The sequence below is a fragment of the Rhinoderma darwinii genome, unplaced genomic scaffold (genome assembly GCF_050947455.1).
Source record: "Rhinoderma darwinii isolate aRhiDar2 unplaced genomic scaffold, aRhiDar2.hap1 Scaffold_2741, whole genome shotgun sequence".
NCBI classification, from domain to species: Eukaryota; Metazoa; Chordata; class Amphibia; order Anura; family Rhinodermatidae; genus Rhinoderma; species Rhinoderma darwinii.
In genome coordinates, this window is record NW_027463034.1 from 1 (window position 1) to 23,262 (window position 23,262).

General features: G+C 41.8%; 84 pseudogenes; all 84 read left to right on the forward strand.

Annotated features, from left to right (window-relative positions):
- Positions 1–3,772: 3,772 nt before the first annotated feature.
- On the forward strand, positions 3,773–3,891 carry LOC142703359 (5S ribosomal RNA; annotated as a pseudogene).
- A 253-nt stretch (positions 3,892–4,144) lies between these two features.
- On the forward strand, positions 4,145–4,263 carry LOC142703293 (5S ribosomal RNA; annotated as a pseudogene).
- A 253-nt stretch (positions 4,264–4,516) lies between these two features.
- Positions 4,517–4,635, forward strand: LOC142703406 (5S ribosomal RNA; annotated as a pseudogene).
- A 253-nt stretch (positions 4,636–4,888) lies between these two features.
- On the forward strand, positions 4,889–5,007 carry LOC142703363 (5S ribosomal RNA; annotated as a pseudogene).
- Positions 5,008–5,074: 67 nt separating this feature from the next.
- LOC142703393 (5S ribosomal RNA) lies at positions 5,075–5,193 on the forward strand (annotated as a pseudogene).
- A 67-nt stretch (positions 5,194–5,260) lies between these two features.
- Positions 5,261–5,379, forward strand: LOC142703352 (5S ribosomal RNA; annotated as a pseudogene).
- A 253-nt stretch (positions 5,380–5,632) lies between these two features.
- On the forward strand, positions 5,633–5,751 carry LOC142703281 (5S ribosomal RNA; annotated as a pseudogene).
- Positions 5,752–5,818: 67 nt separating this feature from the next.
- Positions 5,819–5,937, forward strand: LOC142703273 (5S ribosomal RNA; annotated as a pseudogene).
- A 67-nt stretch (positions 5,938–6,004) lies between these two features.
- Positions 6,005–6,123, forward strand: LOC142703321 (5S ribosomal RNA; annotated as a pseudogene).
- Positions 6,124–6,190: 67 nt separating this feature from the next.
- On the forward strand, positions 6,191–6,309 carry LOC142703364 (5S ribosomal RNA; annotated as a pseudogene).
- A 67-nt stretch (positions 6,310–6,376) lies between these two features.
- On the forward strand, positions 6,377–6,495 carry LOC142703297 (5S ribosomal RNA; annotated as a pseudogene).
- Positions 6,496–6,562: 67 nt separating this feature from the next.
- On the forward strand, positions 6,563–6,681 carry LOC142703384 (5S ribosomal RNA; annotated as a pseudogene).
- Positions 6,682–6,748: 67 nt separating this feature from the next.
- Positions 6,749–6,867, forward strand: LOC142703370 (5S ribosomal RNA; annotated as a pseudogene).
- Positions 6,868–6,934: 67 nt separating this feature from the next.
- LOC142703403 (5S ribosomal RNA) lies at positions 6,935–7,053 on the forward strand (annotated as a pseudogene).
- Positions 7,054–7,120: 67 nt separating this feature from the next.
- LOC142703322 (5S ribosomal RNA) lies at positions 7,121–7,239 on the forward strand (annotated as a pseudogene).
- Positions 7,240–7,306: 67 nt separating this feature from the next.
- On the forward strand, positions 7,307–7,425 carry LOC142703373 (5S ribosomal RNA; annotated as a pseudogene).
- Positions 7,426–7,678: 253 nt separating this feature from the next.
- On the forward strand, positions 7,679–7,797 carry LOC142703325 (5S ribosomal RNA; annotated as a pseudogene).
- A 253-nt stretch (positions 7,798–8,050) lies between these two features.
- LOC142703314 (5S ribosomal RNA) lies at positions 8,051–8,169 on the forward strand (annotated as a pseudogene).
- Positions 8,170–8,236: 67 nt separating this feature from the next.
- Positions 8,237–8,355, forward strand: LOC142703295 (5S ribosomal RNA; annotated as a pseudogene).
- Positions 8,356–8,422: 67 nt separating this feature from the next.
- On the forward strand, positions 8,423–8,541 carry LOC142703413 (5S ribosomal RNA; annotated as a pseudogene).
- Positions 8,542–8,608: 67 nt separating this feature from the next.
- LOC142703368 (5S ribosomal RNA) lies at positions 8,609–8,727 on the forward strand (annotated as a pseudogene).
- Positions 8,728–9,166: 439 nt separating this feature from the next.
- Positions 9,167–9,285, forward strand: LOC142703392 (5S ribosomal RNA; annotated as a pseudogene).
- A 67-nt stretch (positions 9,286–9,352) lies between these two features.
- LOC142703307 (5S ribosomal RNA) lies at positions 9,353–9,471 on the forward strand (annotated as a pseudogene).
- Positions 9,472–9,724: 253 nt separating this feature from the next.
- LOC142703357 (5S ribosomal RNA) lies at positions 9,725–9,843 on the forward strand (annotated as a pseudogene).
- A 67-nt stretch (positions 9,844–9,910) lies between these two features.
- On the forward strand, positions 9,911–10,029 carry LOC142703332 (5S ribosomal RNA; annotated as a pseudogene).
- Positions 10,030–10,096: 67 nt separating this feature from the next.
- On the forward strand, positions 10,097–10,215 carry LOC142703335 (5S ribosomal RNA; annotated as a pseudogene).
- Positions 10,216–10,282: 67 nt separating this feature from the next.
- LOC142703343 (5S ribosomal RNA) lies at positions 10,283–10,401 on the forward strand (annotated as a pseudogene).
- A 253-nt stretch (positions 10,402–10,654) lies between these two features.
- On the forward strand, positions 10,655–10,773 carry LOC142703280 (5S ribosomal RNA; annotated as a pseudogene).
- A 67-nt stretch (positions 10,774–10,840) lies between these two features.
- Positions 10,841–10,959, forward strand: LOC142703391 (5S ribosomal RNA; annotated as a pseudogene).
- A 67-nt stretch (positions 10,960–11,026) lies between these two features.
- On the forward strand, positions 11,027–11,145 carry LOC142703305 (5S ribosomal RNA; annotated as a pseudogene).
- Positions 11,146–11,212: 67 nt separating this feature from the next.
- LOC142703394 (5S ribosomal RNA) lies at positions 11,213–11,331 on the forward strand (annotated as a pseudogene).
- A 67-nt stretch (positions 11,332–11,398) lies between these two features.
- On the forward strand, positions 11,399–11,517 carry LOC142703418 (5S ribosomal RNA; annotated as a pseudogene).
- A 67-nt stretch (positions 11,518–11,584) lies between these two features.
- On the forward strand, positions 11,585–11,703 carry LOC142703408 (5S ribosomal RNA; annotated as a pseudogene).
- Positions 11,704–11,770: 67 nt separating this feature from the next.
- On the forward strand, positions 11,771–11,889 carry LOC142703327 (5S ribosomal RNA; annotated as a pseudogene).
- Positions 11,890–11,956: 67 nt separating this feature from the next.
- LOC142703333 (5S ribosomal RNA) lies at positions 11,957–12,075 on the forward strand (annotated as a pseudogene).
- Positions 12,076–12,327: 252 nt separating this feature from the next.
- Positions 12,328–12,446, forward strand: LOC142703304 (5S ribosomal RNA; annotated as a pseudogene).
- Positions 12,447–12,513: 67 nt separating this feature from the next.
- LOC142703319 (5S ribosomal RNA) lies at positions 12,514–12,632 on the forward strand (annotated as a pseudogene).
- A 67-nt stretch (positions 12,633–12,699) lies between these two features.
- LOC142703374 (5S ribosomal RNA) lies at positions 12,700–12,818 on the forward strand (annotated as a pseudogene).
- Positions 12,819–12,885: 67 nt separating this feature from the next.
- LOC142703318 (5S ribosomal RNA) lies at positions 12,886–13,004 on the forward strand (annotated as a pseudogene).
- Positions 13,005–13,071: 67 nt separating this feature from the next.
- LOC142703353 (5S ribosomal RNA) lies at positions 13,072–13,190 on the forward strand (annotated as a pseudogene).
- Positions 13,191–13,257: 67 nt separating this feature from the next.
- LOC142703308 (5S ribosomal RNA) lies at positions 13,258–13,376 on the forward strand (annotated as a pseudogene).
- Positions 13,377–13,443: 67 nt separating this feature from the next.
- Positions 13,444–13,562, forward strand: LOC142703299 (5S ribosomal RNA; annotated as a pseudogene).
- Positions 13,563–13,629: 67 nt separating this feature from the next.
- LOC142703336 (5S ribosomal RNA) lies at positions 13,630–13,748 on the forward strand (annotated as a pseudogene).
- Positions 13,749–13,815: 67 nt separating this feature from the next.
- On the forward strand, positions 13,816–13,933 carry LOC142703372 (5S ribosomal RNA; annotated as a pseudogene).
- Positions 13,934–14,000: 67 nt separating this feature from the next.
- Positions 14,001–14,119, forward strand: LOC142703274 (5S ribosomal RNA; annotated as a pseudogene).
- A 67-nt stretch (positions 14,120–14,186) lies between these two features.
- Positions 14,187–14,305, forward strand: LOC142703320 (5S ribosomal RNA; annotated as a pseudogene).
- Positions 14,306–14,372: 67 nt separating this feature from the next.
- LOC142703376 (5S ribosomal RNA) lies at positions 14,373–14,491 on the forward strand (annotated as a pseudogene).
- Positions 14,492–14,558: 67 nt separating this feature from the next.
- LOC142703316 (5S ribosomal RNA) lies at positions 14,559–14,677 on the forward strand (annotated as a pseudogene).
- A 440-nt stretch (positions 14,678–15,117) lies between these two features.
- LOC142703400 (5S ribosomal RNA) lies at positions 15,118–15,236 on the forward strand (annotated as a pseudogene).
- Positions 15,237–15,303: 67 nt separating this feature from the next.
- Positions 15,304–15,422, forward strand: LOC142703354 (5S ribosomal RNA; annotated as a pseudogene).
- A 67-nt stretch (positions 15,423–15,489) lies between these two features.
- Positions 15,490–15,608, forward strand: LOC142703360 (5S ribosomal RNA; annotated as a pseudogene).
- A 439-nt stretch (positions 15,609–16,047) lies between these two features.
- Positions 16,048–16,166, forward strand: LOC142703296 (5S ribosomal RNA; annotated as a pseudogene).
- Positions 16,167–16,233: 67 nt separating this feature from the next.
- LOC142703282 (5S ribosomal RNA) lies at positions 16,234–16,352 on the forward strand (annotated as a pseudogene).
- A 67-nt stretch (positions 16,353–16,419) lies between these two features.
- LOC142703411 (5S ribosomal RNA) lies at positions 16,420–16,538 on the forward strand (annotated as a pseudogene).
- Positions 16,539–16,605: 67 nt separating this feature from the next.
- LOC142703375 (5S ribosomal RNA) lies at positions 16,606–16,724 on the forward strand (annotated as a pseudogene).
- A 67-nt stretch (positions 16,725–16,791) lies between these two features.
- On the forward strand, positions 16,792–16,910 carry LOC142703311 (5S ribosomal RNA; annotated as a pseudogene).
- Positions 16,911–16,977: 67 nt separating this feature from the next.
- On the forward strand, positions 16,978–17,096 carry LOC142703404 (5S ribosomal RNA; annotated as a pseudogene).
- Positions 17,097–17,163: 67 nt separating this feature from the next.
- LOC142703330 (5S ribosomal RNA) lies at positions 17,164–17,282 on the forward strand (annotated as a pseudogene).
- Positions 17,283–17,349: 67 nt separating this feature from the next.
- On the forward strand, positions 17,350–17,468 carry LOC142703402 (5S ribosomal RNA; annotated as a pseudogene).
- Positions 17,469–17,722: 254 nt separating this feature from the next.
- LOC142703385 (5S ribosomal RNA) lies at positions 17,723–17,841 on the forward strand (annotated as a pseudogene).
- Positions 17,842–17,908: 67 nt separating this feature from the next.
- LOC142703369 (5S ribosomal RNA) lies at positions 17,909–18,027 on the forward strand (annotated as a pseudogene).
- A 67-nt stretch (positions 18,028–18,094) lies between these two features.
- Positions 18,095–18,213, forward strand: LOC142703309 (5S ribosomal RNA; annotated as a pseudogene).
- Positions 18,214–18,280: 67 nt separating this feature from the next.
- Positions 18,281–18,399, forward strand: LOC142703348 (5S ribosomal RNA; annotated as a pseudogene).
- Positions 18,400–18,466: 67 nt separating this feature from the next.
- LOC142703416 (5S ribosomal RNA) lies at positions 18,467–18,585 on the forward strand (annotated as a pseudogene).
- A 67-nt stretch (positions 18,586–18,652) lies between these two features.
- Positions 18,653–18,771, forward strand: LOC142703361 (5S ribosomal RNA; annotated as a pseudogene).
- A 67-nt stretch (positions 18,772–18,838) lies between these two features.
- LOC142703277 (5S ribosomal RNA) lies at positions 18,839–18,957 on the forward strand (annotated as a pseudogene).
- A 67-nt stretch (positions 18,958–19,024) lies between these two features.
- LOC142703302 (5S ribosomal RNA) lies at positions 19,025–19,143 on the forward strand (annotated as a pseudogene).
- A 67-nt stretch (positions 19,144–19,210) lies between these two features.
- Positions 19,211–19,329, forward strand: LOC142703351 (5S ribosomal RNA; annotated as a pseudogene).
- A 439-nt stretch (positions 19,330–19,768) lies between these two features.
- On the forward strand, positions 19,769–19,887 carry LOC142703377 (5S ribosomal RNA; annotated as a pseudogene).
- Positions 19,888–19,954: 67 nt separating this feature from the next.
- On the forward strand, positions 19,955–20,073 carry LOC142703414 (5S ribosomal RNA; annotated as a pseudogene).
- Positions 20,074–20,512: 439 nt separating this feature from the next.
- Positions 20,513–20,631, forward strand: LOC142703346 (5S ribosomal RNA; annotated as a pseudogene).
- A 67-nt stretch (positions 20,632–20,698) lies between these two features.
- Positions 20,699–20,817, forward strand: LOC142703337 (5S ribosomal RNA; annotated as a pseudogene).
- A 67-nt stretch (positions 20,818–20,884) lies between these two features.
- Positions 20,885–21,003, forward strand: LOC142703344 (5S ribosomal RNA; annotated as a pseudogene).
- A 67-nt stretch (positions 21,004–21,070) lies between these two features.
- Positions 21,071–21,189, forward strand: LOC142703342 (5S ribosomal RNA; annotated as a pseudogene).
- A 67-nt stretch (positions 21,190–21,256) lies between these two features.
- On the forward strand, positions 21,257–21,375 carry LOC142703306 (5S ribosomal RNA; annotated as a pseudogene).
- A 67-nt stretch (positions 21,376–21,442) lies between these two features.
- On the forward strand, positions 21,443–21,561 carry LOC142703395 (5S ribosomal RNA; annotated as a pseudogene).
- Positions 21,562–21,628: 67 nt separating this feature from the next.
- On the forward strand, positions 21,629–21,747 carry LOC142703331 (5S ribosomal RNA; annotated as a pseudogene).
- A 67-nt stretch (positions 21,748–21,814) lies between these two features.
- LOC142703362 (5S ribosomal RNA) lies at positions 21,815–21,933 on the forward strand (annotated as a pseudogene).
- Positions 21,934–22,000: 67 nt separating this feature from the next.
- Positions 22,001–22,119, forward strand: LOC142703278 (5S ribosomal RNA; annotated as a pseudogene).
- A 67-nt stretch (positions 22,120–22,186) lies between these two features.
- Positions 22,187–22,305, forward strand: LOC142703310 (5S ribosomal RNA; annotated as a pseudogene).
- Positions 22,306–22,372: 67 nt separating this feature from the next.
- LOC142703338 (5S ribosomal RNA) lies at positions 22,373–22,491 on the forward strand (annotated as a pseudogene).
- Positions 22,492–22,743: 252 nt separating this feature from the next.
- On the forward strand, positions 22,744–22,862 carry LOC142703386 (5S ribosomal RNA; annotated as a pseudogene).
- A 67-nt stretch (positions 22,863–22,929) lies between these two features.
- LOC142703329 (5S ribosomal RNA) lies at positions 22,930–23,048 on the forward strand (annotated as a pseudogene).
- A 67-nt stretch (positions 23,049–23,115) lies between these two features.
- On the forward strand, positions 23,116–23,234 carry LOC142703379 (5S ribosomal RNA; annotated as a pseudogene).
- The last annotated feature ends 28 nt before the right edge of the window (positions 23,235–23,262 follow it).

The following is a 23,262-nucleotide window of genomic DNA, read 5'->3' on the forward strand; positions in this document are numbered from 1 at the left end:
GCAAAATTTAGAGAAAATTTACAAAAAATAGCATTTTTCAGAATTTAAAGGCATCTGCTTGAAAAACAGACAGTTATACCACCCAAAATAGTTACTAGTTCACATTTCCCATATGTCTACTTTAGATTGGCATCGTTTTTTGAACATTCTTTTATTTTTCTTGGACGTTACAAGGCTTAGAACATAAACAGCAATTTCTCATATTCTTAAGAAAATTTCAAAAGCCTTTTTTTGAAGGTGCCAGTTCAGTTCTGAAGTGGATTTGAGGGGCCTATGTATTAGAAACCCCCATAAAACACCCCATTTTAAAAACTAGACCCCTCACAGTATTCAAAACAGCATATAGAAAGTTTTTTAACCCTTCAGGCATTTCACAGGAATTAAAGCAAAGTGGAAATTAAATTTGCAAATTTCATTTTTTCTGCTGAATTTCAATTTTATTAAATTTTTTTTTAGTAACAGAGAAGGTTTTACCAGAGAAACACTACTAAATATGTATTGTCCAGATTCTGCAGTTTTTAGAAATGTCCCACATGTGGCCCTACTGCGCTCGTGGACTAAAACACAAGCCCTAGAAGCAAAGAAGCACCTAGTGCATTTTGAGGCCTCTTTTTTATTAGAATATATTTTAGGCAGCATGCCAGGTTTGAAGAGGCGTTGAGGTATCAAAACAATGGAAACCCACCAGAAGTGACCCCATTTTGGAAACTACACCCCTCAAGGAATTCATTTATGGTTTTTGTTATCATTTTGACCGCACAGGTTTTTCACAGCACCTATTTGAATTGGGCTGTGAAATGAAAAAAATTATATTTTTTCCAATAAGATGTCATTTTTGATCAAAATTTCTTATTTTCACAGGGAACAACATACCCCATTTTGTTGCCCAATTTGTCCTTAGTGCGGCAATACCCCATTTGTGGTGATAAACTGCCCTTTGGGCCCATGGGAGGGCTCAGAAGGAAAGGACCACCATTTGGCCTACTGGAGCTTTTCTGGTGCTAAGTCATGTGTGCAGAAGCCCCTGAGGTACCAGTACAGTTGAAACCCCCGAGAAGTGACCCCATTTTAAAAACTACACCCCTTAAGACATTCATCTAGAGGTGTAGTGAGCATTTTGACCCCACAGGTACTGTGTAAAAGATAATGCGCAGCAGATGGTGCAGTGTGAGATTTGCAATTTTATATATGTATATGCCATTTCAGTGTCCAATATAGTGTGCCCAGCATGCGCCACCGGAGATATACACCCCTTAAATTGTAATGTGGGTTCTCCTGGGTACGACAATACCCTACATGTGGCTGTTATCAGCTGCCTGGGCATACGGCGGGGCTCAGAAGGGAAAGATGAGGGGGGTAAGCTGTGCGGAGTGCATCAGGGTAAATTGAAAATCAAGGGATGTATGATACATTTTAAAACAATCTTTTATACAGAGCCCTGGTTTTTCGGGACACGTGTCACATTGGTATATTGTGTTCTTCCTTATCCCCCTCTTATAGCAGACTCTGCACCTCTTTTGACTCTTTCCCTTTCCACCGGTTTGGGGACCTTCTCCTGGAAAGTGTTGCCCTGGTACGATGCGCCCCCCCTTCCTGGTCCCTAAAGATTAGATCTTGAAATTCCAGGAAAGTTCCCCTCTGGCCTGCACATCGACGTAGCACATACGCATTGTACAAAGCCTTCTGTATGATGTGCCCGGCCAGCTTCTTATACCACACCGCATGGCGCTGTAGGGCTTCAGGACTTGATTTGACAAGTCCATCCCTCCCATGTACCTATTGTAGTCCAGGATGCAGTCTGGTTTGGGGGTGGCCTTTCCTTCATATATCCTAAACCTGTAGGTATACCCTGATGCACTCTCGCACAGCTTATACATCTTCACGCCATACCTTGCCCTCTTACCTGGCAGGTACTGGCGGAATTGAACCCTCCCTTTAAAATGTACCAGGGACTCATCAATAGAAAAACACTTCTCGGGGGTGTATGCTTGGGAAAACCGGGCACTGGAACGGTCTAAAAGGGGTCTCCGTTTATACAAACGGTCAAAACTGGGGTCATCTCGGAGTGGGCACGGCTCATTATCAGTATAATGTAAGAAGCGAAGTATTGCCTCATTTATTTATTTTTTTAGGTTCCAGTTCATTTCTGAAGTTGCTTTGAGGGGCCCATATATTAGAAACCCCTATCAAACACCCCATTTTAGAAACTAGACCCCTCAAAGTATTCACAACAGCATTTAGAAAGTTTATGAACCCTTTAGGTGTTTCACAGAAATTTAGAGCAAAGTAGAGGTGAAATTTACTCTTTTTATACCATTTTTTTTATAACACAAAAGGATTTATCAGAGAAACGCAACTCAATACTTATTGCCCAGATTCTGCAGTTTAGAGAAATATCCCACATGTGGCCCTCGGGCGGTAATGGACTGAAGCACCGGCCTCCGAAGCAAAGGAGCACCTAGCGGATTTTGAGCCCTCTTTTTTATTAGGCACCATGTCCGGTTTGAAGAGGTCTTGTGGTGCCAAAACATTGGAAACCCCCCAAAAGTGACCCCAATTTGGAAACTAGACCCCTTGAGGAATCCATTGTAGTTTTCATGGGGTGCATGCGGCTTTTTGATCAGTTTTTATTCCATTTTTAGGTGGCGTGGTGACTAATAAACAGCAATTCTACTATTGTTTTTGTATACTTTTTTTTTTACAGCGTTCACCGTGCGCTATAAATGATATATTAACTTTATTCTGCGGGGCGATACGATCACGGCGATACCAGATGTTTATAGTTTTTTTTTATGTCTTATGGCGTTTGCACAATAAAATACGTTTTGTAAACAATCATTCACTTTTTGTGTTACCTTATTCTAAGAGCCATAACGTTTTTATTTTTCAATCAATAAAGCCGTGCGAGGACTTATTTTTTGCGTAACGAACTGTATTTTCCATCAGTACCATTTTTAGGTACATGCGACTTTTTGATCTCTTTTTATTCCATTTTTTGGGAGGTGAAGTGACCAAACAATTGTGATTGTGGTACGGTTTATTAATATTTTTTTTTACGGCGTTCACCGTGCGGGATAAATAACAAAATAATTTTGTAGTTCAGGCCGTTACGGACGCGGCGATACCAATTATGTATAGTTTATTTGTTTGTTTATATATTTTTATTAATAATAAAGGCCTGATAAGGGAAAAAGTGGGACTTTTACTTTTATTACTTTTAAAACTTTTATTTTCTTATTTTTACACATCTTTTTTTAACTTTTTTTTAACTTTATTACTTTGTCCCACTAGGGGACATGAGGGCAGGAGGCCCTGATCGCTATTCTAATACACTGCACTACATGCGTAGTGCAGTGTATTAGAACTGTCAGCTACTCACTGACAGCAAGCATAGTGGGTCCTGACGTTGTCAGGACCCACTAGGCTTCCGTCTATGGCATAGCCGGACGCCATTGTTTGGTGTCCGGTTGCCATAGTCACCATCGCCGGCCGCTATCGCGTAGCAGGCCGGCGATGGCAGCTTAACCCCTAAAAAGCCGCGATCTCTATAGAACGCGGCTTTTAAGGGGTTAATCAGCGGGGACACAGCGATCGGTCCCCGCTGTAGGAGCTGTGACAGCTGCTGAACAAGACAGCAGCGTCACAGCTCCTGTATGTGTCGGGAGGACGGCCGAAACGGCCGTTACTCCCGAGACGTACTATTACGGCATGGAGCGCGAACGATACAGCTGCCATGACGTAATAGTACATCAAGGAGCGGGAAGGGGTTAATGTCAATGGCCATTCTAAGCTGAATGTGCCTGCTCTGGTCAGAACGCAGCAGTTACACAGCTTAAGGCCTCGCTAGTACCAGTGTGGGAGACTGTCTGGGAATCCGTGGTGCGGTTGAATTTTTATTGTGTCGTTTAGATTTTGTTTCACAATCGATTAAAAAGGACTATGGATTAAAGCCTTTAATGTCAATGGTCATTCTAAGCTGAATGTCCCTGCTCTTGTTAGATCGCAGAAGGTACACAGCTTAACGCCTCGCTAGTACCAGTGTGGGAGACTGTCTGGGAATCCGTGGTGCGGTTGACTTTTTATTATGTCGTTTAGATTTTGTTTCACAATAGATTAAATAGGACTATGGATTAAAGCATTTAACTTCAATGGCTATTCTAAGCTGAATGTGCCTGCTCTCGTCAGATCGCAGAAGTTACACAGCTTAAGGCCTCGCTAGTACCAGTGTGGGAGACTGTCTGGGAATCCGTGGTGCGGTTGACTTTTTATTATGGCGTTTAGATTTTGTTTCACAATCGATTAAAAAGGACTATGGATTAAAGCATTTAATGTCAATGGCCATTCTAAGCTGAATGTGCCTCCTCTCGTTAGATCACAGAAGTTACACAGCTTAAGGCCTCGCTAGTACCAGTGTGGGAGACTGTCTGGGAATCCGTGGTGCGGTTGACTTTTTATTATGTCCTTTAGATTTTGTTTCACAATCGATTAAAAAGGACTATGGATTAAAGCATTTAATGTCAATAGCCATTCTAAGCTGAATGTGCCTGCTCTCGTCAGATCGCGGAAGTTACACAGCTTAAGGCCTCGCTAGTACCAGTGTGGGAGACTGTCTGGGAATCCGTGGTGCGGTTGACTTTTTATTATGTCGTTTAGATTTTGTTTCACAATAGATTAAATAGGACTATGGATTAAAGGACTTAACGTCAATGGCCATTCTAAGCTGAATGTGCCTGCTCTCGTCAGATCGCAGAAGTTACACAGCTTAAGTCCTCGCTAGTACCAGTGTGGGAGACTGTCTTGGAATCCGTGGTGAGGTTGAATTTTTATTATGTCGTTTAGATTTTGTTTCACAATCGATTAAAAAGGACTATGGAATAAAGCATTTAATGTCAATGGCCATTCTAAGCTGAATGTCCCTGCTCTCGTCAGATCGCAGAAGTTACACAGTTTAAGGCCTCGCTAGTACCAGTGTGGGAGACTGTCTAGGAATCCATGGTGCGGTTGACTTTTTATTATGTCGTTTAGATTTTGTTTCACAATCGATTAAAAAGTACTATGGATTAAAGCATTTAATGTCAATGGCCATTCTAAGCTGAATGTGCCTGCTCTCGTCAGATCGCAGAAGTTACACAGCTTAAGGCCTCGCTAGTACCAGTGTGGGAGACTGTCTGGGAATCCGTGGTGTGGTTGACTTTTTATTATGTCGTTTAGATTTTGTTTCACAATAGATTAAATAGGACTATGGATTAAAGCATTTAACGTCAATGGCCATTCTAAGCTGATTGTGCCTGCTCTCGTCAGATCGCAGAAGTTACACAGCTTAAGGCCTCGCTAGTACCATTGTGGGAGACTGTCTGGGAATCCGTGGTGCCGTTGAATTTTTATTATGTCGTTTAGATTTTGTTTCACAATCGATTAAAAAGGACTATGGATTAAAGCATTTAATGTCAATGGCCATTCTAAGCTGAATGTTTCTACTCTCGTCAGATCGCAGAAGTTACACAGCTTAAGGCCTCGCTAGAACCAGTGTGGTAGACTGTCTGGGAATCCGTGGTGCGGTTGACTTTTTATTATGTCGTTTAGATTTTGTTTCACAATCGATTAAAAAGGACTATGGATTAAAGCATTTAATGTCAATGGCCATTCTAAGCTGAATGTGCCTGCTCTCGTCAGATCGCAGAAGTTACACAGCTTAAGGCCTCGCTAGTACCAGTGTGGGAGACTGTCTGGGAATCCATGGTGCGGTTGACTTTTTATTATGTCGTTTAGATTTTGTTTCACAATCCATTAAAAAGGACTATGGATTAAAGCATTTAATGTCAACGGCCATTCTAAGCTGAATGTGCCTGCTCTCGTCAGATCGCAGAAGTTACACAGCTTAAGGCCTCGCTAGTACCAGTGTGGGAGACTGTCTGGGAATCCGTGGTGCGGTTGACTTTTTATTATGTCGTTTAGATTTTGTTTCACAATAGATTAAATAGGACTATGGATTAAAGCATTTAACGTCAATGGCTATTCTAAGCTGAATGTGCCTGCTCTCGTCAGAACGCAGAAGTTACACAGCTTAAGGCCTCGCTAGTACCAGTGTTGGAGACTGTCTGGGAATCCGTGGTGCGGTTGAATTTTTATTATGTCGTTTAGATTTTGTTTCACAATCGATTAAAAAGGACTATGGATTAAAGCATTTAATGTCAATGGCCATTCTAAGCTGAATGTCCCTGCTCTCGTCAGATCGCAGAAGTTACACAGCTTAAGGCCTCGCTAGTACCAGTGTGGGAGACTGTCTGGGAATCCGTGGTGCGGTTGACTTTTTACTATGTTGTTTAGATTTTGTTTCACAATAGATTAAATAGGACTATGGATTAAGGCTTTTAATGTCAATGGCCATTCTAAGCTGAATGTGCCTGCTCTCGTCAGATCGCAGAAGTTACACAGCTTAAGCCCTCGCTAGTACCAGTGTGGGAGACTGTCTGGGAATCCGTGGTGCGGTTGACTTTTTATTATGTTGTTTAGATTTTGTTTCACAATAGATTAAATAGGACTATGGATTAAGGCTTTTAATGTTAATGGCCATTCTAAGCTGAATGTGCCTGCTCTCGTCAGATCGCAGAAGTTACACAGCTTAAGGCCTCGCTAGTACCAGTGTGGGAGACTGTCTGGGAATCCGTGGTGCGGTTGACTTTTTATTATGTCGTTTAGATTTTGTTTCACAATAGATTAAATAGGACTATGGATTAAAGGATTTAACGTCAATGGCCATTCTAAGCTGAATGTGCCTGCTCTCGTCAGATCGCAGAAGTTACACAGCTTAAGTCCTCGCTAGTACCAGTGTGGGAGACTGTCTTGGAATCCGTGGTGCGGTTGAATCTTTATTATGTCGTTTAGATTTTGTTTCACAATCGATTAAAAAGGACTATGGATTAAAGCATTTAAAGTCAATGGCCATTCTAAGCTGAATGTGCCTGCTCTCGTCAGATCGCAGAAGTTACACAGCTTAAGACCTCGCTAGTACCAGTGTGGGAGACTGTCTGGGAATCCGTGGTGCGGTTGACTTTTTATTATGTCGTTTAGATTTTGTTTCACAATAGATTAAATAGGACTATGGATTAAAGCATTTAACGTCAATGGCCATTCTAAGCTGAATTTGCCTGCTCTCGTCAGATCGCCGAAGTTACACAGCTTAAGGCCTCGCTAGTACCAGTGTGGGAGACTGTCTGGGAATCCGTGGTGCGGTTGACTTTTTATTATGTCGTTTAGATTTTGTTTCACAATCGATTAAAAAGGACTATGGATTAAAGCTTTTAATGTCAATGGCCATTCTAAGCTGAATGTCCCTGCTCTCGTCAGATCGCAGAAGTTACACAGCTTAAGGCCTCGCTAGTACCAGTGTGGGAGACTGTCTGGGAATCCGTGGTGCGGTTGACTTTTTATTATGTCGTTTAGATTTTGTATCACAATCGATTAAAAAGTACTATGGATTAAAGCATTTAATTTCAATGGCCATTCTAAGCTGAATGTGCCTCCTCTCGTCAGATCGCAGAAGTTACACAGCTTAAGGCCTCGCTAGTACCAGTGTGGGAGACTGTCTGGGAATCCGTGGTGTGGTTGACTTTTTATTATGTCGTTTAGATTTTGTTTCACAATAGATTAAATAGGACTATGGATTAAAGCATTTAACGTCAATGGCCGTTCTAAGCTGAATGTGCCTGCTCTCGTCAGATCGCAGAAGTTACACAGCTTAAGGCCTCGCTAGTACCAGTGTGGGAGACTGTCTGGGAATCCGTGGTGCGGTTGAATTTTTATTATGTCGTTTAGATTTTGTTTCACAATCGATTAAAAAGGACTATGGATTAAAGCATTTAATGACAATGGCCATTCTAAGCTGAATGTGCCTTCTCTCGTTAGATCGCAGACGTTACACAGCTTAAGTCCTCGCTAGTACCAGTGTGGGAGACTGTCTGGGAATCCGTGGTGCGGGTGAATTTTTATTATGTCGTTTAGATTTTGTTTCACAATCGATTAAAAAGGACTATGGAATAAAGCATTTAATGTCAATGGCCATTCTAAGCTGAATGTCCCTGCTCTCGTCAGATCGCAGAAGTTACACAGCTTAAGGCCTCACTAGTACCAGTGTGGGAGACTGTCTGGGAATCCGTGGTGCGGTTGAATTTTTATTATGTCGTTTAGATTTTGTTTCACAATCGATTAAAAAGGACTATGGATTAAAGCATTTAATGTCAATGGCCATTCTAAGCTGAATGTCCCTGCTCTCGTCAGATCGCAGAAGTTACACAGCTTAAGGCCTCGCTAGTACCAGTGTGGGAGACTGTCTGTGAATCCGTGGTGCGGTTGACTTTTTACTATGTTGTTTAGATTTTGTTTCACAATAGATTAAATAGGACTATGGATTAAGGCTTTTAATGTCAATGGCCATTCTAAGCTGAATGTGCCTGCTCTCGTCAGATCGCAGAAGTTACACAGCTTAAGGCCTCGCTAGTACCAGTGTGGGAGACTGTCTGGGAATCCGTGGTGCGGTTGACTTTTTATTATGTCGTTTAGATTTTGTTTCACAATCGATTAAAAAGGACTATGGATTAAAGCATTTAATGTCAATGGCCATTTTAAGCTGAATGTGCCTCCTCTCGTCAGATCGCAGAAGTTACACAGCTTAAGGCCTCGCTAGTACCAGTGTGGGAGACTGTCTGGGAATCCGTGGTGCGGTTGACTTTTTATTATGTCGTTTAGATTTTGTTTCACAATCGATTAAATAGGACTATGGATTAAAGCATTTAACGTCAATGGGCATTCTAAGCTGAATGTGCATTCTCTCGTCAGATCGCAGAAGTTACACAGCTTAAGGCCTCGCTAGTACCAGTGTGGGAGACTGTCTGTGAATCCGTGGTGCGTTTGACTTTTTATTATGTCGTTTAGATTTTGTTTCACAATCGATTAAAAAGGACTATGGATTAAAGCATTTAATGTCAATGGCCATTCTAAGCTGAATGTGCCTTCTCTCGTCAGATCGCAGAAGTTACACAGCTTAAGCCCTCGCTAGTACCAGTGTGGGAGACTGTCTGGGAATCCTAGGTGCGTTTGAATTTTTATTATGTCGTTTAGATTTTGTTTCACAATCGATTAAAAAGGACTATGGATTAAAGCATTTAATGTCAATGGCCATTCTAAGCTGAATGTCCCTGCTCTCGTCAGATCGCAGAAGTTACACAGCTTAAGGCCTCGCTAGTACCAGTGTGGGAGACTGTCTGGGAATGCGTGGTGCGGTTGACTATTTATTATGTTGTTTAGATTTTGTTTCACAATAGATTAAATAGGACTATGGATTAAGGCTTTTAATGTCAATGGCCATTCTAAGCTGAATGTGCCTGCTCTCGTCAGATCGCAGAAGTTACACAGCTTAAGGTCTTGCTAGTACCAGTGTGGGAGACTGTCTGGGAATCCGTGGTGCGGTTGACTTTTTATTATGTCGTTTAGATTTTGTTTCACAATCGATTAAATAGGACTATGGATTAAAGCATTTAACGTCAATGGCAATTCTAAGCTGAATGTGCATGCTCTCGTCAGATCGCAGAAGTTACACAGCTTAAGGCCTCGCTAGTACCAGTGTTGGAGACTGTCTGGGAATCCGTGGTGCGGTTGAATATTTATTATGTCGTTTAGATTTTGTTTCACAATCGATTAAAAAGGACTATGGATTAAAGCGTTTAATGTCAATGGCCATTCTAAGCTGAATGTCCCTGCTCTCGTCAGATCGCAGAAGTTATACAGCTTAAGGCCTCGCTAATACCAGTGTGGGAGACTGTCTGTGAATCCGTGGTGCGGTTGACTTTTTATTATGTCGTTTAGATTTTGTTTCACAATCGATTAAAAAGTACTATGGATTAAAGCATTTAACGTCAATGGCCATTCTAAGCTGAATGTGCCTCCTCTCGTCAGATCGCAGAAGTTACACAGCTTAAGGCCTCGCTAGTACCAGTGTGGGAGACTGTCTGGGAATCCGTGGTGCGGTTGACTTTTTATTATGTCGTTTAGATTTTGTTTCACAATCGATTAAAAAGGACTATGGATTAAAGCATTTAATGTCAATGGCCATTCTAAGCTGAATGTGCCTGCTCTCGTTAGATCGCAGAAGTTACACAGCTTAACGCCTCGCTAGTACCAGTGTGGGAGACTGTCTGGGAATCCGTGGTGCGGTTGACTTTTTATTATGTCGTTTAGATTTTGTTTCACAATAGATTAAATAGGACTATGGATTAAAGGATTTAACGTCAATGGCCATTCTAAGCTGAATGTGCCTGCTCTCGTCAGATCGCAGAAGTTACACAGCTTAAGTCCTCGCTAGTACCAGTGTGGGAGACTGTCTGGGAATCCGTGGTGCGGTTGAATTTTTATTATGTCGTTTAGATTTTGTTTCACAATCGATTAAAAAGGACTATGGATTAAAGCATTTAATGTCAATGGCCATTCTAAGCTGAATGTCCCTTCTCTCGTCGGATCGCAGAAGTTACACAGCTTAAGGCCTCGCTAGTACCAGTGTGGGAGACTGTCTGGGAATCCATGGTGCGGTTGACTTTTTATTATGTCGTTTAGATTTTGTTTCACAATCGATTAAAAAGGACTATGGATTAAAGCATTTAATGTCAATGGCCATTCTAAGCTGAATGTGCCTGCTCTCGTCAGATCGCAGAAGTTACACAGCTTAAGGCCTCGCTAGTACCAGTGTGGGAGACTGTCTGGGAATCCGTGGTGCGGTTGACTTTTTATTAAGTCGTTTAGATTTTGTTTCTCAATAGATTAAATAGGACTATGGATTAAAGCATTTAACGTCAATGGCCATTCTAAGCTGAATGTGCCTGCTCTCGTCAGATCGCAGAAGTTACACAGCTTAAGGCCTCGCTAGTACCAGTGTGGGAGACTGTCTGGGAATCTGTGGTGCGGTTGACTTTTTATTATGTCGTTTAGATTTTGTTTCACAATCGATTAAAAAGGACTATGGATTAAAGCATTTAATGTCAATGGCCATTCTAAGCTGAATGTCCCTGCTCTTGTCAGATCGCAGAAGTTACACAGCTTAAGGCCTCGCTAGTACCAGTGTGGGAGACTGTCTGGGAATCCGTGGTGCGGTTGACTTTTTATTATGTCGTTTAGATTTTGTTTCACAATCGATTAAAAAGTACTATGGATTAAAGTATTTAATGTCAATGGCCATTCTAAGCTGAATGTGCCTGCTCTCGTCAGATCGCAGAAGTTACACAGCTTAAGGCCTCGCTAGTACCAGTGTGGGAGACTGTCTGGGAATCCGTGGTGTGGTTGACTTTTTATTATGTCGTTTAGATTTTGTTTCATAATAGATTAAATAGGACTATGGATTAAAGCATTTAACGTCAATGGCCATTCTAAGCTGAATGTGCCTGCTCTGGTCAGAACGCAGAAGTTACACAGCTTAAGGCCTCGCTAGTACCAGTGTGGGAGACTGTCTGGGAATCCGTGGTGCGGTTGACTTTTTATTATGTTGTTTAGATTTTGTTTCACAATAGATTAAATAGGACTATGGATTAAGGCTTTTAATGTCAATGGCCATTCTAAGCTGAATGTGCCTGCTCTCGTCAGATCGCAGAAGTTACGCAGCTTAAGCCCTCGCTAGTACCAGTGTGGGAGACTGTCTGGGAATTCGTGGTGCGGTTGACTTTTTATTATGTTGTTTCGATTTTGTTTCACAATAGATTAAATAGGACTATGGATTAAGGCTTTTAATGTTAATGGCCATTCTAAGCTGAATGTGCCTGCTCTCGTCAGATCGCAGAAGATACACAGCTTAAGGCCTCGCTAGTACCAGTGTGGGAGACTGTCTGGGAATCCGTGGTGCGGTTGTCTTTTTATTATGTCGTTTAGATTTTGTTTCACAATCGATTAAAAAGGACTATGGATTAAAGCATTTAATGTCAATGGCCATTCTAAGCTGAATGTGCCTGCTCTCGTTAGATCGCAGAAGTTACACAGCTTAACGCCTCGCTAGTACCAGTGTGGGAGACTGTCTGGGAATCCGTGGTGCGGTTGACTTTTTATTATGTCGTTTAGATTTTGTTTCACAATAGATTAAATAGGACTATGGATTAAAGGATTTAATGTAAATGGCCATTCTAAGCTGAATGTGCCTGCTCTCGTCAGATCGCAGAAGTTACACAGCTTTAGGCCTCGCTAGTACCAGTGTGGGAGACTGTCTGGGAATCCATGGTACGTTGACTTTTTATTATGTCGTTTAGATTTTGTTTCACAATCGATTAAAAAGGACTATGGATTAAAGCATTTAATGTCAATGGCCATTCTAAGCTGAATGTGCCTGCTCTCGTCAGATCGCAGAAGTTACACAGCTTAAGGCCTCGCTAGTACCAGTGTGGGAGACTGTCTGGGAATCCGTGGTGCGGTTGACTTTTTATTAAGTCGTTTAGATTTTGTTTCACAATAGATTAAATAGGACTATGGATTAAAGCATTTAACGTCAATGGCCATTCTAAGCTGAATGTGCCTGCTCTCGTCAGATCGCAGAAGTTACACAGCTTAAGGACTCGCTAGTACCAGTGTGGGAGACTGTCTGGGAATCCGTGGTGCGGTTGACTTTTTATTATGTCGTTTAGATTTTGTTTCACAATCGATTAAAAAGGACTATGAATTAAAGCATTTAATGTCAATGGCCATTCTAAGCTGAATGTCCCTGCTCTCGTCAGATCGCAGAAGTTACACAGCTTAAGGCCTCGCTAGTACCAGTGTGGGAGACTGTCTGGGAATCCGTGGTGCGGTTGACTTTTTATTATGTCGTTTAGATTTTGTTTCACAATCGATTAAAAAGTACTATGGATTAAAGCATTTAATGTCAATGGCCATTCTAAGCTGAATGTGCCTGCTCTCGTCAGCTCGCAGAAGTTACACAGCTTAAGGCCTCGCTAGTACCAGTGTGGGAGACTGTCTGGGAATCCGTGGTGTGGTTGACTTTTGATTATGTCGTTTAGATTTTGTTTCACAATAGATTAAATAGGACTATGGATTAAAGCATTTAACGTCAATGGCCATTCTAAGCTGAATGTGCATGCTCTGGTCAGAACGCAGAAGTTACACAGCTTAAGGCCTCGCTAGTACCAGTGTGGGAGACTGTCTGGGAATCCGTGGTGCGGTTGACTTTTGATTATGTCGTTTAGATTTTGTTTCACAATAGATTAAATAGGACTATGGATTAAAGCATTTAACGTCAATGGCCATTCTAAGCTGAATGTGCCTGCTCTGGTCAGAACGCAGAAGTTACACAGCTTAAGACCTCGCTAGTACCAGTGTGGGAGACTGTCTGGGAATTCGTGGTGCGGTTGACTTTTTATTATGTTGTTTCGATTTTGTTTCACAATAGATTAAATAGGACTATGGATTAAGGCTTTTAATGTTAATGGCCATTCTAAGCTGAATGTGCCTGCTCTCGTCAGATCGCAGAAGATACACAGCTTAAGGCCTCGCTAGTACCAGTGTGGGAGACTGTCTGGGAATCCGTGGTGCGGTTGACTTTTTATTATGTCGTTTAGATTTTGTTTCACAATCGATTAAAAAGGACTATGGATTAAAGCATTTAATGTCAATGGCCATTCTAAGCTGAATGTGCCTGCTCTCGTTAGATCGCAGAAGTTACACAGCTTAACGCCTCGCTAGTACCAGTGTGGGAGACTGTCTGGGAATCCGTGGTGCGGTTGACTTTTTATTATGTCGTTTAGATTTTGTTTCACAATAGATTAAATAGGACTATGGATTAAAGGATTTAATGTCAATGGCCATTCTAAGCTGAATGTGCCTGCTCTCGTCAGATCGCAGAAGTTACACAGCTTTAGGCCTCACTAGTACCAGTGTGGGAGACTGTCTGGGAATCCATGGTACGTTGACTTTTTATTATGTCGTTAAAATTTTGTTTCACAATCGATTAAAAAGGACTATGGATTAAAGCATTTAATGTCAATGGCCATTCTAAGCTGAATGTGCCTGCTCTCGTCAGCTCGCAGAAGTTACACAGCTTAAGGCCTCGCTAGTACCAGTGTGGGAGACTGTCTGGGAATCCGTGGTGCGGTTGACTTTTTATTAAGTCGTTTAGATTTTGTTTCACAATAGATTAAATAGGACTATGGATTAAAGCATTTAACGTCAATGGCCATTCTAAGCTGAATGTGCCTGCTCTCGTCAGATCGCAGAAGTTACACAGCTTAAGGACTCGCTAGTACCAGTGTGGGAGACTGTCTGGGAATCCGTGGTGCGGTTGACTTTTTATTATGTCGTTTAGATTTTGTTTCACAATCGATTAAAAAGGACTATGAATTAAAGCATTTAATGTCAATGGCCATTCTAAGCTGAATGTCCCTGCTCTCGTCAGATCGCAGAAGTTACACAGCTTAAGGCCTCGCTAGTACCAGTGTGGGAGACTGTCTGGGAATCCGTGGTGCGGTTGACTTTTTATTATGTCGTTTAGATTTTGTTTCACAATCGATTAAAAAGTACTATGGATTAAGGCTTTTAATGTCAATGGCCATTCTAAGCTGAATGTGCCTGCTCTCGTCAGATCGCAGAAGTTACACAGCTTAAGGCCTCGCTAGTACCAGTGTGGGAGACTGTCTGGGAATCCGTGGTGCGGTTGACTTTTTATTATGTCGTTTAGATTTTTGTTTCACAATCGATTAAAAAGGACTATGGATTAAAGCATTTAATGTCAATGGCCATTTTAAGCTGAATGTGCCTCCTCTCGTCAGATCGCAGAAGTTACACAGCTTAAGCCCTCGCTAGTACCAGTGTGGGAGACTGTCTGGGAATCCGTGGTGCGGTTGACTTTTTATTATGTTGTTTAGATTTTGTTTCACAATAGATTAAATAGGACTATGGATTAAGGCTTTTAATGTTAATGGCCATTCTAAGCTGAATGTGCCTGCTCTCGTCAGATCGCAGAAGTTACACACCTTAACGCCTCGCTAGTACCAGTGTGGGAGACTGTCTGGGAATCCGTGGTGCGGTTGACTTTTTATTATGTCGTTTAGATTTTGTTTCACAATCGTTTAAAAAGGACTATGGATTAAAGCATTTAATGTCAATGGCCATTCTAAGCTGAATGTGCCTGCTCTCGTCAGATCGCAGAAGTTACACAGCTTAAGGCCTCGCTAGTACCAGTGTGGGAGACTGTCTGGGAATCCGTGGTGCTGTTGAATTTTTATTATGTCGTTTAGATTTTGTTTCACAATCGATTAAAAAGGACTATGGATTAAAGCATTTAATGTCAATGGCCATTCTAAGCTGAATGTCCCTGCTCTCGTCAGATCGCAGAAGTTACATAGCTTAAGGCCTTGCTAGTACCAGTGTGGGAGACTGTCTGGGAATCCGTGGTGTGGTTGACTTTTTATTATGTTGTTTAGATTTTATTTCACAATAGATTAAATAGGACTATGGATTAAGGCTTTTAATGTCAATGGCCATTCTAAGCTGAATGTACCTGCTCTCGTCATATCGCAGAAGTTACACAGCTTAAGGCCTCGCTAGTACCAGTGTGGCAGACTGTCTGGGAATCCGTGGTGCGGTTGACTTCTTATTATGTCGTTTAGATTTTGTTTCACAATAGATTAAATAGGACTATGTATTAAAGCATTTACTGTCAATGGCCATTCTAAGCTGAATGTGCATGCTCTCGTTAGATCACAGAAGTTACACAGCTTAACGCCTCGCTAGAACCAGTGTGGGAGACTGTCTGGGAATCCGTGGTGCGGTTGACTTTTTATTATGTCGTTTAGATTTTGTTTCACAATAGATTAAATAGGACTATGGATTAAAGCATTTAACGTCAATGGCAATTCTAAGCTGAATGTGCCAGCTCTCGTCAAATCGCAGAAGTTACACAGCTTAAGGCCTCGCTAGTACCAGTGTGGGAGACTGTCTGGGAATCCGTGGTGTGGTTGAATTTTTATTATGTCGTTTAGATTTTGTTTCACAATCGATTAAAAAGGACTATGGATTAAAGCGTTTAATGTCAATGGCCATTCTAAGCTGAATGTCCCTGCTCTCGTCAGATCGCAGAAGTTACACAGCTTAAGGCCTCGCTAGTACCAGTGTGGGAGACTGTCTGTGAATCCGTGGTGCGGTTGACTTTTTATTATGTCGTTTAGATTTTGTTTCACAATCGATTAAAAAGGACTATGGATTAAAGCATTTAATGTCAATGGCCATTCTAAGCTGAATGTGCCTGCTCTCGTCAGATCGCAGAAGTTACACAGCTTAAGGCCTCGCTAGTACCAGTGTGGGAGACTGTCTGGGAATCCATGGTGCGGTTGACTTTTTATTATGTCGTTTAGATTTTGTTTCACAATCGATTAAAAAGGACTATGGATTAAAGCATTTAATGTCAATGGCCATTCTAAGCTGAATGTGCCTGCTCTCGTCAGGTCGCAGAAGTTACACAGCTTAAGGCCTCGCTAGTACCAGTGTGGGAGACTGTCTGGGAATCCGTGGTGCGGTTGACTTTTTATTATGTCGTTTAGATTTTGTTTCACAATAGATTAAATAGGACTATGGATTAAAGCATTTAACGTCAATGGCCATTCTAAGCTGAATGTGCCTGCTCTCGTCAGAACGCAGAAGTTACACAGCTTAAGGCCTCGCTAGTACCAGTGTGGGAGACTGTCTGGGAATCCGTGGTGCGGTTGACTTTTTATTATGTCGTTTAGATTTTGTTTCACAATCGATTAAAAAGGACTATGGATTAAAGCATTTAATGTCAATGGCTATTCTAAGCTGAATGTGCCTGCTCTCGTCAGATCGCAGAAGTTACACAGCTTAAGGCCTCGCTAGTACCAGTGTGGGAGACTGTCTGGGAATCCGTGGTGCGGCTGACTTTTTATTATGTCGTTTAGATTTTGTTTCACAATAGATTAAATAGGACTATGGATTAGAGCATTTAACGTCAATGGCCATTCTAAGCTGAATGTGCCTGCTCTCGTCAGAACGCAGAAGTTACACAGCTTAAGGCCTCGCTAGTACCAGTGTGGGAGACTGTCTGGGAATCCGTGGTGCGGTTGAATTTTTATTATGTCGTTTAGATTTTGTTTCACAATCGATTAAAAAGGACTATGGATTAAAGCATTTAATGTCAATGGCCATTCTAAGCTGAATGTCCCTGCTCTCGTCAGATCGCAGAAGTTACACAGCTTAAGGCCTCGCTAGTACCAGTGTGGGAGACTGTCAGGGAGTCCGTGGTGCGGTTGTCTTTTTACTATGTTGTTTAGATTTTGTTTCACAATAGATTAAATAGGACTATGGATTAAGGCTTTTAATGTCAATGGCAATTCTAAGCTGAATGTGCCTGCTCTCGTCAGATCGCAGAAGTTACACAGCTTAAGGCCTCGCTAGTACCAGTGTGGGAGACTGTCTGGGAATCCGTGGTGCGGTTGACTTTTTATTATGTCGTTTAGATTTTTGTTTCACAATCGATTAAAAAGGACTATGGATTAAAGCATTTAATGTCAATGGCCATTTTAAGCTGAATGTGCCTCCTCTCGTCAGATCGCAGAAGTTACACAGCTTAAGCCCTCGCTAGTACCAGTGTGGGAGACTGTCTGGGAATCCGTGGTGCGGTTGACTTTTTATTATGTTGTTTAGATTTTGTTTCACAATAGATTAAATAGGACTATGGATTAAGGCTTTTAATGTTAATGGCCATTCTAAGCTGAATGTGCCTGCTCTCGTCAGATCGCAGAAGTTACACAGCTTAAGGCCTCGCTAGTACCAGTGTGGGAGACTGTCTGGGAATCCGTGGTGCGGTTGACTTTTTATTATGTCGTTTAGATTTTGTTTCACAATAGATTAAATAGGACTATGGATTAAAGGATTTAGTGTCAATGGCCATTCTAAGCTGAATGTGCCTGCTCTCGTCAGATCGCAGACGTTACACAGCTTAAGTCCTCGCTAGTACCAGTGTGGGAGACTGTCTGGGAATCCGTGGTGCGGTTGAATTTTTATTATGTCGTTTAGATTTTGTTTCACAATCGATTAAAAAGGACTATGGAATAAAGCATTTAATGTCAATGGCCATTCTAAGCTGAATGTCCCTGCTCTCGTCAGATCGCAGAAGTTACACAGCTTAAGGCCTCGCTAGTACCAGTGTGGGAGACTGTCTGGGAATCCATGGTGCGGTTGACTTTTTATTTTGTCGTTTAGATTTTGTTTCACAATCGATTAAAAAGGACTATGGATTAAAGCATTTAATGTCAATGGCCATTCTAAGCTGAATGTCCCTGCTCTCGTCAGATCGCAGAAGTTACACAGCTTAAGGACTCGCTAGTACCGGTGTGGGAGACTGTCTGGGAATCCGTGGTGCGGTTGACTTTTTATTATGTCGTTTACATTTTGTTTCACAATCGATTAAAAAGTACTATGGATTAAAGCATTTAATGTCGATGGCCATTCTAAGCTGAATGTGCCTGCTCTCGTCAGATCGCAGAAGTTACACAGCTTAAGGCCTCGCTAGTACCAGTGTGGGAGACTGTCTGGGAATCCGTGGTGTGGTTGACTTTTTATTATGTCGTTTAGATTTTGTTTCACAATAGATTAAATAGGACTATGGATTAAAGCATTTAACGTCAATGGCCATTCTAAGCTGAATGTGCCTGCTCTGGTCAGAACGCAGAAGTTACACAGCTTAAGGCCTCGCTAGTACTAGTGTGGGAGACTGTCTGGGAATCCGTAGTGTGGTTGACTTTTTATTATGTCGTTTAGATTTTGTTTCACAATCGATTAAAAAGGACTATGGATTAAAGCATTTAATGTCAATGGCCATTCTAAGCTCAATGTGCCTGCTCTCGTCAGATCGCAGAAGTTACACAGCTTAAGGCCTCGCTAGTACCAGTGTGGGAGACTGTCTGGGAATCCGTGGTGCGGTTGACTTTTTATTATGGCGTTTAGATTTTGTTTCACAATCGATTAAAAAGGACTATGGATTAAAGCATTTAATGTCAATGGCCATTCTAAGCTGAATGTGCCTGCTCTCGTTAGATCACAGAAGTTACACAGCTTAAGGCCTCGCTAGTACCAGTGTGGGAGACTGTCTGGGAATCCGTGGTGCGGTTGACTTTTTATTATGTCGTTTAGATTTTGTTTCACAATCGATTAAATAGGACTATGGATTAAAGCATTTAACGTCAATGGCCATTCTAAGCTGAATGTGCATGCTCTCGTCAGATCGCAGAAGTTACACAGCTTAAGGCCTCGCTAGTACCAGTGTGGGAGACTGTCTGGGAATCCGTGGTGCGGTTGAATTTTTATTATGTCGTTTAGATTTTGTTTCACAATCGATTAAAAAGGACTATGGATTAAAGCGTTTAAAGTCAATGGCCATTCTAAACTGAATGTCCCTGCTCTCGTCAGATGGCAGAAGTTACACAGCTTAAGGCCTCGCTAGTACCAGTGTGGGAGACTGTCTGTGAATCCGTGGTGTGGTTGACTTTTTATTATGTCGTTTAGATTTTGTTTCACAATCGATTAAAAAGGACTATGGATTAAAGCATTTAATGTCAATGGCCATTCTAAGCTGAATGTGCCTTCTCTCGTCAGATCGCAGAAGTTACACAGCTTAAGCCCTCGCTAGTACCAGTGTGGGAGACTGTCTGGGAATCCTAGGTGCATTTGAATTTTTATTATGTCGTTTAGATTTTGTTTCACAATCGATTAAAAAGGACTATGGATTAAAGCATTTAATGTCAATGGCCATTCTAAGCTGAATGTCCCTGCTCTCGTCAGATCGCAGAAGTTACACAGCTTAAGGCCTCGCTAGTACCAGTGTGGGAGACTGTCTGGGAATCCGTGGTGCGGTTGACTTTTTATTATGTTGTTTAGATTTTGTTTCACAATAGATTAAATAGGACTATGGATTAAGGCTTTTAATGTCAATGGCCATTCTAAGCTGAATGTGCCTGCTCTCGTCAGATCGCAGAAGTTACACAGCTTAAGGTCTCGCTAGTACCAGTGTGGGAGACTGTCTGGGAATCCGTGGTGCGGTTGACTTTTTATTATGTCGTTTAGATTTTGTTTCACAATCGATTAAATAGGACTATGGATTAAAGCATTTAACGTCAATGGCAATTCTAAGCTGAATGTGCATGCTCTCGTCAGATCGCAGAAGTTACACAGCTTAAGGCCTCTCTAGTACCAGTGTTGGAGACTGTCTGGGAATCCGTGGTGCGGTTGAATATTTATTATGTCGTTTAGATTTTGTTTCACAATCGATTAAAAAGGACTATGGATTAAAGCGTTTAATGTCAATGGCCATTCTAAGCTGAATGTCCCTGCTCTCGTCAGATCGCAGAAGTTACACAGCTTAAAGCCTCGCTAATACCAGTGTGGGAGACTGTCTGTGAATCCGTGGTGCGGTTGACTTTTTATTATGTCGTTTAGATTTTGTTTCACAATCGATTAAAAAGTACTATGGATTAAAGCATTTAACGTCAATGGCCATTCTAAGCTGAATGTGCCTCCTCTCGTCAGATCGCAGAAGTTACACAGCTTAAGGCCTCGCTAGTACCAGTGTGGGAGACTGTCTGGGAATCCGTGGTGCAGTTGACTTTTTATTATGTCGTTTAGATTTTGTTTCACAATCGATTAAAAAGGACTATGGATTAAAGCATTTAATGTCAATGGCCATTCTAAGCTGAATGTGCCTGCTCTCGTTAGATCGCAGAAGTTACACAGCTTAACGCCTCGCTAGTACCAGTGTGGGAGACTGTCTGGGAATCCGTGGTGCGGTTGACTTTTTATTATGTCGTTTAGATTTTGTTTCACAATAGATTAAATAGGACTATGGATTAAAGGATTTAACGTCAATGGCCATTCTAAGCTGAATGTGCCTGCTCTCGTCAGATCGCAGAAGTTACACAGCTTAAGTCCTCGCTAGTACCAGTGTGGGAGACTGTCTGGGAATCCGTGGTGCGGTTGAATTTTTATTATGTCGTTTAGATTTTGTTTCACAATCGATTAAAAAGGACTATGGATTAAAGCATTTAATGTCAATGGCCATTCTAAGCTGAATGTCCCTGCTCTCGTCGGATCGCAGAAGTTACACAGCTTAAGGCCTCGCTAGTACCAGTGTGGGAGACTGTCTGGGAATCCATGGTGCGGTTGACTTTTTATTATGTCGTTTAGATTTTGTTTCACAATCGATTAAAAAGGACTATGGATTAAAGCATTTAATGTCAATGGCCATTCTAAGCTGAATGTCCCTGCTCTTGTCAGATCGCAGAAGTTACACAGCTTAAGGCCTCGCTAGTACCAGTGTGGGAGACTGTCTGGGAATCCGTGGTGCGGTTGACTTTTTATTATGTCGTTTAGATTTTGTTTCACAATCGATTAAAAAGTACTATGGATTAAAGCATTTAATGTCAATGGCCATTCTAAGCTGAATGTGCCTGCTCTCGTCAGATCGCAGAAGTTACACAGCTTAAGGCCTCGCTAGTACCAGTGTGGGAGACTGTCTGGGAATCCGTGGTGTGGTTGACTTTTTATTATGTCGTTTAGATTTTGTTTCACAATAGATTAAATAGGACTATGGATTAAAGCATTTAACGTCAATGGCCATTCTAAGCTGAATGTGCCTGCTCTGGTCAGAACGCAGAAGTTACACAGCTTAAGGCCTCGCTAGTACCAGTGTGGGAGACTGTCTGGGAATCCGTGGTGCGGTTGAATTTTTATTATGTCGTTTAGATTTTTTTTCACAATCGATTAAAAAGGACTATGGATTAAAGCCTTTAATGTCAATGGCCATTCTAAGCTGAATGTCCCTGCTCTCGTCAGATCGCAGAAGTTACACAGCTTAACGCCTCGCTAGTACCAGTGTGGGAGACTGTCTGGGAATCCGTGGTGCGGTTGTCTTTTTATTATGTTGTTTAGATTTTGTTTCACAATAGATTAAATAGGACTATGGATTAAGGCTTTTAATGTCAATGGCCATTCTAAGCTGAATGTGCCTGCTCTCGTCAGATCGCAGAAGTTACACAGCTTAAGCCCTCGCTAGTACCAGTGTGGGAGACTGTCTGGGAATTCGTGGTGCGGTTGACTTTTTATTATGTTGTTTCGATTTTGTTTCACAATAGATTAAATAGGACTATGGATTAAGGCTTTTAATGTTAATGGCCATTCTAAGCTGAATGTGCATGCTCTCGTCAGATCGCAGAAGTTACACAGCTTAAGGCCTCGCTAGTACCAGTGTGGGAGACTGTCTGGGAATCCGTGGTGCGGTTGACCTTTTATTATGTCGTTTAGATTTTGTTTCACAATCGATTAAAAAGGACTATGGATTAAAGCATTTAATGTCAATGGCCATTCTAAGCTGAATGTGCCTGCTCTCGTTAGATCGCAGAAGTTACACAGCTTAACGCCTCGCTAGTACCAGTGTGGGAGACTGTCTGGGAATCCGTGGTGCGGTTGACTTTTTATTATGTCGTTTAGATTTTGTTTCACAATAGATTAAATAGGACTATGGATTAAAGGATTTAATGTCAGTGGCCATTCTAAGCTGAATGTGCCTGCTCTCGTCAGATCGCAGAAGTTACACAGCTTTAGGCCTCGCTAGTACCAGTGTGGGAGACTGTCTGGGAATCCATGGTACGTTGACTTTTTATTATGTCGTTTAGATTTTGTTTCACAATCGATTAAAAAGGACTATGGATTAAAGCATTTAATGTTAATGGCCATTCTAAGCTGAATGTGCCTGCTCTCGTCAGATCGCAGAAGTTACACAGCTTAAGGCCTCGCTAGTACCAGTGTGGGAGACTGTCTGGGAATCCGTGGTGCGGTTGACTTTTTATTAAGTCGTTTAGATTTTGTTTCACAATAGATTAAATAGGACTATGGATTAAAGCATTTAACGTCAATGGCCATTCTAAGCTGAATGTGCCTGCTCTCGTCAGATCGCAGAAGTTACACAGCTCAAGGACTCGCTAGTACCAGTGTGGGAGACTGTCTGGGAATCCGTGGTGCGGTTGACTTTTTATTATGTCGTTTAGATTTTGTTTCACAATCGATTAAAAAGGACTATGAATTAAAGCATTTAATGTCAATGGCCATTCTAAGCTGAATGTCCCTGCTCTCGTCAGATCGCAGAAGTTACACAGCTTAAGGCCTCGCTAGTACCAGTGTGGGAGACTGTCTGGGAATCCGTGGTGCGGTTGACTTTTTATTATGTCGTTTAGATTTTGTTTC